Source organism: Crinia signifera, chromosome 4, assembly GCF_055691185.1.
Source record: "Crinia signifera chromosome 4, ASM5569118v1, whole genome shotgun sequence".
Taxonomy (NCBI): Eukaryota; Metazoa; Chordata; class Amphibia; order Anura; family Myobatrachidae; genus Crinia; species Crinia signifera.
In genome coordinates, this window is record NC_139220.1 from 312843830 (window position 1) to 312851869 (window position 8040).

Below are 8040 nucleotides of genomic sequence, written 5' to 3' on the forward strand. Positions count from 1 at the left end.
TCATCCTTGTCCACAGTCCGTGAACGGTATTCCCAGGGATGGTCTTTTGCCAAATGGTCTTTTGACTCTTGTTACACAAGAGTCCTTCAAGGGTTGGAGAACAGAGTGCAGGGCTTCCAGATTCGCTCTGATCTCCGCAGGAAACCTTACTGGAAAATAATCTGCTTTTGAAATGGGTAAATACGGCTGACTTCATCTCAGGTTTCAGATCCACATTCTGAACAACTGTACCCATTTGACAGCACAGTTCCTCAGACTCTCACCAGAGATGTTGCCAGGTGATGGTTGAAGAGGAGAACCCAACTAGAGGCCGATTAGTTTCCTTCAATAACTGGTCAGCTGTAATGAGATGCAGAATACAGAGATGAAGTCAGTTACCCTGAGTCATTGCTTACAGGTTCCATCTTGGCTTCCCAATAATTAAAACGAAAATTTCAATACATATTTAAAGCATCACATGGGGGAGAGGGGGTGGTAATTGCGTGCCGCAATAATAAAAAGGAGTATTGATACGCATGCAATAAAAATGATCTGCAAATCATAGGAGCATAGTACATCGAGGGAACTGAGCCAGAAGCATGGAACAATTGGGCCAATTGATGATCCAGCCATAACGTTCCAGGTCCTCTACCACCTTGGCCAAGTGGGCCTGTAGAACCTCTGGCAACTGTGCCAGGATCAACAGGTTGTCCAGATAATGAAGTATCCTGATTGTGAAGTCCGCTGCCCATTGCCGCCATGACCTTCGTAAACACCCTTGGTGCTGTGGATAGGCAGTGCTTGGTACTGGAAATGACGGTCCTGCAGGGGTCCGGGCTCATTCCACGAGGTCTGTGGGTGTGTCTTGGGCTGTTAGGGGCGGTGCAACAGCAGAGCAACTTTGCAAGGCGCCGACTTGGTCATCCGCCAATACTTTCTTACACTTCTATGCCTTTGATACATATGCCTTCCGGGGCTCAGCATTTGGCCAGAGTGTACTGGTCACGGCACAGGCGCGTCCACACCCCTAGGTGGCTGCTTTAGGACGTCCCACTGTTAGCCCTGTGGCCCCTGATGTCTCATTAAGTTGTATTGAAGTTCATAGTTCCTCCGTTGAGAGAATTCACACATGTTAGTTATGGATTTCTCTGTTGAGGAACCTTGCATATGTTTTTATGTGTTTCTGTATGGTGTTTCTCTTCCTTCTCTTTTGTCTCCTGCTTGGCTTGGTAAAAACTGAATAGCTTGGCTTGGAGGCGGGGTAGAGGAGCGGAGGAGCCAAGAAGTTTAAACTTTCTAATGCTGGAATGGTCGCTCTCCCGCTCACTACCCACTGTTAGCCCTGGGGCTCCTGACGTCCTCGAAGAAAGATATTTAACAGGTAAGACATAAATCTCATTTTATTGTTTTTTTTATGGAGTGTCAAGGGTAAGAATACAACTTTGGGATGAAACTGTGGTCCTTATTCAGATCTGCTAGCAAGGCTGCAATTTTTGCAGATGGATAAAACCCTGCTGCTCTGCAGGTGGGGCAGATGTAACATGTGCAGGATGCCAGTGATATACTATAGTTTGCATACTATTGATGGTGGACATTATTAAGGAGTACTTGCTGCTTCCAGTTTGACGCTATTTGACATTTTGTGCCATTAAGTATACAACGGGTGTGGTATAGGGTACCGACAGTCATTAACCCAACGTCGGGATCCCGAATGCCCGGACTCAGACAGCATGGTGAGCGCAACAAAGCCCCTTGCGGACTCGCTACACTCGCCACCTATTCTCTTCTCCCTCTCCCTGTCTGAGTTTTGACAGTCGGGATCCCGCCATCAGGTACATGACTGTCGGGACCGCGTCTGGCACCCTTATACAACAGCTATAGATTGGCATTTGCAGAACCATATCTGGGATGCAGAAGGGGGAGATGAGAACTGCTGAGTCAGGGATGCAATTATTTGTATCATCCAGTATGGGATGGTGCACTTCTAGCCACAGAGGAATTAGCTTCAGACAACTCCACCAAATGTGGGACAGTGTGTCCACGTTGAGACGTGGATTGCACTGTAGTATTAAGTCCAGTAGCCCTAATCCACCTTTGCGGATTCCCGCGGATCTTTAGCTGTATCTTTTGGATCTTGCCTGCTGCAGGGAAGGTCAGAAGATGCCGCTAAAGATCTGTGGGAGTAGGGTCTTCCTGAATTTGGGAGTTGGGGCGCTTGGGCTGCGTTTGGGCGTGTTCAGATGCCCAGATATTTGGGCACTTGGATGCATTCGGGCACTCAGGGATTAGGGTCCGTTCGGCTGTAATCTGGTGCCCAGGCATTGGGTGTTCAGGAGCTTTCGTCAACATTTGCTTGCCCGGGTTTTCTGGCCCTCATGCATTCAGGTGTTTGGGTGCCCAGGGATTTCGGTGTTCAGGAGCTTTCGGCAACATTTGGGGGTTCGGGTGCTCAGGGATTCAGGTGCATTCAGCCTCGATTGGGTGCTTGGGCACTCATGAATATGGATTTGGCCACGCTCGGGTTTTTGGGTGCCCATGGATTCCGGTGTTCAGGTGCGTTTGGCAACATTTGCATGTTCGTGCTCTCAGATTCGGCTGTTCAGGTATTTTCGGCCATGTTCACGTGATCTGGTGTTTGTAACGCTCAAGCGCTCTGGTATTGGGTTGGTAGAGCGTGTTGAGGCACTCAAGTGTTTTGGTCTTCAGGCTACCAGCCAAACGACGGGGCGGTGCCGTGCATTCGACAGGGTGAGTGACGTATTTGTGTGGGAGTGACGACAGTGCACACCTACATGTCAGTAGCATGTGTTGGCAGAGCAGCTATGCCTGCAAAATCTCCGGGCATACCTGATATCGGTAGTAGCTATCGTCTGTGCTGCCATGTTGCTACCGAGCCAGGATCCAGTATCACTGTTTCCACCGCTGCAGGTCATCGTTCGTCACACTCACTGACCTTTGAACCTCTGCATGAATAGAGAGTGAATAAGCTCTAGTCAAGTAGACACCCGAGGATTTGAGGACATGCGATGTCGACGGAAGGCTTCCTGCACCTCATCCAAATCAATAGGGGCTAACAATTATTCACATTCATTTTTTAATTGGAAACTTTACTAGGCTCTTTTGGTTCGTTAAGCCGGTTGTAAAACATAATCCATGAATATCACTAATTGGTATTCTCATGGGTCAACCATGGGTTTTGTTCCATTGTGAAGGACCCAGGCGTCATGACCAAGACCCGGAGACATTTGGATCACCACTATCTAATGCTGTTTTGCACATCTCTTACAGCAACATTGGCACTCAAAGGGTTAAGAATTCTCTCCTTACTCTTGCAGACCCAAGTAAAGGAGCGACGAGGGCCGTGGAGACTGATTCCCTGGGTGTATAGCGCGTGGTACATCTTCAGCTGTTGATTATGCGGGGATTGTGTCACTAAGCCCAAAGTCAGCATTCTGCAGCCTCCTGAGCAAATTAAATTGTTAATTTCCTGGGTGATCAGTGTGGGACAGATTTGTCACTAAAGAGGATTTATATGCAGAAGTAACCCAGATCAATAAATGACTAGCAGCCTAGCCGCCCGGGTACCAGGGAGTTTCTGGATTGTTTTATTGTACCCCGATTGGTTAGCAATGCAGTCAGGAGTAGGGATGGCAATCTCAGGATCGGCGGGATCCCGGTAATGTCGGGCATTTGTGGCCGGAATTTCAATTCCGGGATTGGTCCTTCCAATCCTGGGATTTATATATTGAAATGCGCGTGTACATTTCATCCCTTAATGCCTGGCAGCACTCGGCTCAATCGCTGTGTGAAAAATATGTTATGCGGCTGAGGTCACACGCGCGCCTGCCTGCCCACCTCCGTCGGCTCCTGCACGCCCTGCTGCCAACACCTGCGTGCTCACCAGCCATTTCTGGCCTTCTGTGCCGCATCCGCCACCCATCACACACCCTCTGCCCCCGCATTTTCATGCCTGCTGCGCTGCCTGCCACCCTCTCCGCCATCAGGATGCTAATCATGGGAATCCCCAAATTGATAGTTTTCCAATTTGAAAAAATGTCCTGGGATTGGCCACCGTAGCAGGAGTGATCGGGGGGGGGGGGGGGGGGAATCTGGTCTGCATATCAGTGCTGAAATACAGACCACACTGTGACCACAGCAGAGAGCGACACCCCAGGCAGGAAACCGGAACTGCACGGGCTTTGATAGATGCAGGGTGTTAGCGGGAACACTCTTATACATTATCTGCTGGATGTGGCCTTTTCTGTGGATGCTCAGTTTGGAAGCAAGAAGTCTTTTTGGAAATCCATTATTTGCATTTATACTGTTGATTATAAATAATCCTTTTTGATTCAATCTGTTGCTTGGATATGTCTTGTGCATGATGGCGTTTGGGTAATGAACCGTTAGTTGATTTGAAATGCTCAATGGCAGCCGGATATTCTGCCCACTGGTATTACCGGTGGGGTGCCGGACAGTTTCCAGACAGTCGGGATCCCGACAGTCATTACCCCGATGTCGGGATCCCGACTGTCAAAACCCAGACACTCGGGGTCCCGACGGGCACCGGCTATTCTCGAGGTCCCGACAGGCACCGCAGCGAGCCTGCAAGGGGCTTTGTTGCGCTCGCCCCGCTGTCTGAGTCCGGCCAGTCGGGATCCCGACGTCGGGCTAATGACTGTCGGGACCATATACCACACCCTTACCGCTTTATGTTAGGAATTTTTCCCAAACACTGATGTAAATGAATTGCCACAATACACGCCTTCCCGGTCTTTATTTTTTCCGGTCTATACGGTTTAGCCATTTAGGCTGGTTTCCATGGAGCGTTTTTAGGTTATTAATAAATTAACTAATAATTGGATTACCAAAAAATAAATCCCCAAGATGGCTATTTCAGTTTTAAGTTTAAGGTTCCTGGTACAAGGTGCATGCCAAAAACATCACCTACAGAGAAACACGCACTACAGCAAACCATTATCAGCAAGAAATGCCAGTTGGTCCAGTTATAGGGGGTATTCAATCTCGGCAGCTATCTCCGCTGGGGGAAATAAAAGTTGCCGCCTATTCAATGCTGCCATTTCCGACAGCAAACAAGTTGAATCTGTTTTGTCAGAAACGGCTGCGGATTGACAGACAATCTGCAGCCGTTTTTGCTGACACGCCCACTTTTCAACACTCGACAGGTGGGAGCATTGAATTCCGCCCGTCGAGCAGAGCTAAAATGTCGTGAGATGCGGACAGTTGGAACGAATCCTGCATTGAATACCTGCCGTAGTCTCCAGTGGTCCTTGTGTTACCAGCGGCCAAAATGTTACCCAGTAGGTGTTTGTAATGGTGAAGATGTTCATCAATTATCACCCTGATCATCTTATCACTGCTTGCAGTGGTCTCTTATGGACAGTCATATGAGGAAGACAATCCCCAGGTTCTGTCCTCCTAGATCTGGGAATGTCATATTAGGTTGACAGTGTCTAGGTCAGCAGTCAAAAAGTTGACGGAGAAAAAACCTCTGGAAAAAACAACAACATTTCAACCTTTTTTCACGTCGGCCTTTTGACTGTTGACCAATAGTGGTTGACCTAATGACCATATATCCCCAAATCTTACAGATGACTTCAAAGAACCAGTTTTTGTATGTCCTTCAAATTCCAAGGTGGTGATGTGTTTTGCATAACTTATCTGATAGCCCCTTATCTCCCGGTCGTTCTTCTGGTCCCCATTCTTAAGACTGCTCCTGATTTCTAGACGTAAATATATACAATGATCACAAAACCTACCCAGCTGATAGATATATGTTGGCATCTTTTCTGGCTGGTTGGAGGTTCAGCCCAATGTACACTTCTAGGGTGTTAACATCAATCCACGACGACCTGTTACCAGAAATGGTCAGTGACTTAGAGGCCATGAGCGCCTGCCTCAGTATTGCCTGGATTTCGGACGCACTGGCATATGTTTGGTGTCTCTGGTGCAGAGATTTGTAATTGCCAGTATGCCATGTATATTACCTCATGATTTTAGGTTTATTGGCTGCTGTTCTGACCTGGGTGCCTGGACCTGCGTGCTTCCACACCAGGCCTCCTTGCCTGGTAGCATATTTTATTAGGGTTGCATTGCAAGACTATGGATAATGTTTAGTTCTGGTATCAAAATGGGGGCAATTTTTTAAAAGAGTAAAGATCCATACACACTGGGCTATTGTGCCCCATGGACAGCGATGACGGCTATCATCTCTCCAGCCTGGTGCCGTCAGCGGGGGGAGGACGGCTTTGCCCTGGAGAATGCCTCCACAGAGCTTGGGATGGACTGCGGAACTGTGGACGGACAGATGGGCTGTGTGTGCGCAGCCCTCTTATGGGGATATGTACTAAACCTTGGGAGAGTGATAAAGAACCAGCCAAACTGCTCCTAACTGTCATGTTACAGGCTGTGTTTGAAAAATGACTGATGTGGTTCGGCTGCTACTTTATCTCTTTCTACAGGTGCCCATACACTAGTAAGATTTATCTTCAGATCTGGCTGGTTGGAACAAAAACATGGTTATGGATGAGTGACAGTTTGTCAGTTTTCCAGCATTTCCAAGCAAATGGTCAACTGTCATTTGCTCTCATCCATAACCATGTTTTTGTTCCAACCAGACAGATCTGAAGATAAATCTGCGTGTGTATGGCAAGGCTTAATACAGGCCTGAACCACTTGTGGCTCTCCAGCTTATTAAACTACAATTCCCAGCATTCTCTGGCACAGTTTTGCTATTAGGGACGCTAAAATCGGGTCACAGCACGCTGGGAGGTGTAGTTTTCCAACAGTTGGAGGGCTGTAGGTGGCCAGGCCTGGCTTGGTACATAGGCGGGTCAGTGGTACGCGAACTGGCGATAGCTTCATGTGTGGTAGCATCTGTGGTAAGGATATAAATACGGTGTCATGTGCTATATATACTATCTATTATTTCCTAGAAGGTGCTAAATCAGGAATGGGGAACCTCCGGCCCTCCAGCTGTTATTGAACTACACATCCCAGCATGTCCTGCTACAGTTTTGCTATTTGGCCATGCTAAATCTGTTGCAGGGCATGCTGGGATGTGTAGTTCAGCAACAACTGTGCCAGAGCATGCTGGGATGTGTAGTTCAGCAACAGCTGGAGGGCCGAAGGTTCCCCATCCCTGTGCTAAATAGGAAGTAGATTCTAATTGGTTGCTATGGGCAACATCCCACATTCAATAGAACTCCGTGTTAGTATATGAACACCAGAGATGTGTTCTTCTGCTTTTGGTGTACAGCACTGGGGTTCGTGTCCTTGCAGCGGCTTTGGGGAGACTTGCCCACTATTCCGGGGGGCCGGGAGGGGGACCCAATTTTCGGGAGCCTCCCGGCCATTCCGGGAGGGTTGGCAAGTATGGCTCAAGGTGCGGGATGCCGCAGGGTCATCAAAAACTGCACAAGAGACATTATGGGGGAAATTTAGATGTGTATTTTACTTCGCTATGGGCAACCAATCAGAATCTACTTCTTATTTATTTAGCACCCACTAGTCTAGAAGATAGTAGACAGGATTTGATTGGTTGCCCATAGCAACATCACATGTGAAGTAGAAAACACATCCTATGGGTTCTTTTTTCTTAGCCTTGGAGAGAGAGAAAATACTAGCCAATCAGCTGCCATGTTACAGGCTGTATTTGAAAAAATGTCAGGAGCTGATTGGTTGGTACGTTATCTCTCCACAATTTAGTATGTTTGCCCTACAGCACCAACCAATCAGCTCCTAACATTTTTTTTTCAAACAGCCTGCAACATGGCAGGTGCTGGTTGGATGGTATTTTATCTCTCTCTGAGGGCCAGATGCACTAAGCTTCAAAAGTGATAAAATGGAGAGTGATAAACCACCAGCCAATCAGCTCCTGCCTGACATTTTTCAAACACAGTCTGTGACATGGCAGGTAGGAGCTGATTGGCTGGCTGTTAGGTCCTGAAATAGGTCGACATGGCCAAAGTCGCGAGGTCAACACAAGCATTAGGTTGACGATGGGATGTTCGACAGTCAAAAGGCCGACATGAGGTTTTTCAC